This window comes from Fonticula alba, assembly GCF_000388065.1.
Source record: "Fonticula alba strain ATCC 38817 unplaced genomic scaffold supercont2.5, whole genome shotgun sequence".
NCBI classification, from domain to species: domain Eukaryota; order Rotosphaerida; family Fonticulaceae; genus Fonticula; species Fonticula alba.
Window position 1 is genome coordinate 1,723,273 of NW_009242975.1, and position 2,220 is coordinate 1,725,492.

The window sequence follows — 2,220 nt, forward strand, 5'->3', positions numbered from 1 at the left end:
GGGGGAGGCGAGTGCGCGCGCGCGCGCGCGTCCCCGACGGGACTAAGAGAAAACCGTCCGCCGCCCCTGAGCCTCGGTCCCGCGCTGCCCCTCTCTCTCTCTCTTTCTCTCAACCGGAGGGGAGGCGCGCGCGGCGGTCTGCCTTCCTGTGTGCTGGCTGCCACCCGCGCCGCCCGTGCCGCCCCCGGAGGGGTTCCGAGGTCTGGTAGAAGCCCCGCTGCGCGGTCCCTCCCCCCCCGGGAGACTGCCAGGTGAAGAAGGGGTCACGCCGTCCGGGTGTTCTTGGTGGGGGCGGGGGCGGGGGGGCGGGGGCGGGGGGGGGCGGCACCCCCTGCCCGACCCCGCCCTTCTGGTTGGCCCCTGTAGGTGGGTGGGGGGGTGCGTACGTGCGTGTGTACTTTTGCGCGTGCATGCTTACGCGCGTGCGGATGCACCAGCCCCCCGGCGGGACGGCGCTTGCGAGAGAAATGCGCGTCCGCGCCCCCCCCCCCCGGGGGGGGGCCATTTTATTTATTAACGGTTTCCCCCGCGGAGGGGGGAACAGCGGGCAGCCGGAGTCCTCGCCCCCTCGCCCCCTCTCGTTCCCGAAGCGGGGGGGGGGGGGGAGGGCGGTCACACATGCGTCTCGCCTTTCGTCTTTTGGCGGCACCCCCGCGGCAGGATGGCTCACTTCCGGGGGCGTCGTGCGTGCGTGCATGCATGCATGCGCACGCGTACCCCCCCCCCCATATGCCTGGCCACCGAGCAGAGACAAGAGCGCGGCGGCTCGGCGGGGCGCCGTCGCTGCTGGGTCCCGCATGACGGGATCCGCCGTACGAACCACCCCCGGGCGTGCACGGGCCCCAGGCCGGTCCGGCGGGCGCGCCCGCCCCCTGCCGGCCCGCCGCCCCCCAGCCGAAAAAGCGCCAGCTGCCCCCTGCCTCCCTCCCCCCCGGCGGCCGCACGGTCAAATGAGCGCTCCCTCCGAAGCGGGCGCACGCGCGTATTCCCGGACCGGGGAGGGCCTGCCCGCCGCGAGGCGGGGAGCCAGACCGTGCTGGCCCTGCTCTTTCTCGCCGTGCCGCGTTTCGCCCTGTCTCCCCGCCCCTTTTGGGCATCCGGCCGAGGATCGGACGTACGCCCGGGCCGGGCCGGGCCGAGACGCACGCCCTGGCGCGCGTGCGCGCGCGGGGGGGGGGGGCGACCGGTCGCAGAGTACCCCGGGCCGGGGCCGCGGCACGCGCTCCCTGCGCCGGCCTGTCTCCCTCGGCCGTTCCCCCTTCCGGTGGTCACTCTCCTCTTTGGGTGGTGGAGAGAGGCTAATGGGCGGGGCGCCTCCTCTGCGGTCGTGGCCGGCCGATCTCTCCTCGGATAGTCCCCCCCCCCCCCTATTCGGCCACCGTGCGACCCGCTCCTCTGCCGGCGCCTCGGCCGAATGCGAAGGGCCCTTGTGCGAAGGGCATGCACGCGCACGGAACGGAGGCCCTGTGGCCTCCCCCGCCCCGCCCGGCAGCGAGCCACGCATACACCCACGCACACGGACACACAGCGGTAGGCCAAGGGGGGGGGGGGCTATGCGGGCCTGACTCATTTTCGGCGAACCTTTGGGGCTTCGGCCCACCGTGGCCGGGCCGAAGCCCCCCCGCGACTTCGATCTCCATCCCCTCCGCCTGCGCCGATTGCTGGGCGGGGGGAGCCGGCCCCCGCCCCCCCCGCCCCGCCCCCCCCAGGGTGCCAGTCCCGGTTACATGCCCGCCAGCGCTCCCCGGCCTTCGCCCCCCGGCGACGAGCCGCTCCGCCCCTGGCCGGGTGTCATGGCGCCCCCCACCGCCGCCCCAGAGGGGGCAGGAGGGAGGGAGGGCGGAGCGTTTGCTCCCGCGCCCCCCGCCTCAAGGGGGCCCTAAGGTGACAGTGGTGGTGGTGGTGGTGGTGGTAGTGGGCCCCTCGGCTACCCCCCCCCCCCCGAGGAGCCGGGGCGAAAGAGGGGGGACGGGACGTGAGCGGAAGGGGCGGCGGGGTGTGCTATGCACAGCAGCTATGCAGCTATGCGGCGCCGCGGCCACGCGTGTCCCCCTCCCCCCGCCTGCCGGGCCGTGTGTCGGCTTGGAGCGCGCGCATGTGAGCGCAGAGGGCGCGCCCGAGCCCCTCGCCCCCCCCCCCCCCCCCCCCCCCCCCCCCCCCCCCCCCCCCCCCCCCCCCCCCCCCCCCACGGAGTCGTCCAGCTTCTGCAGGAACTCCCGC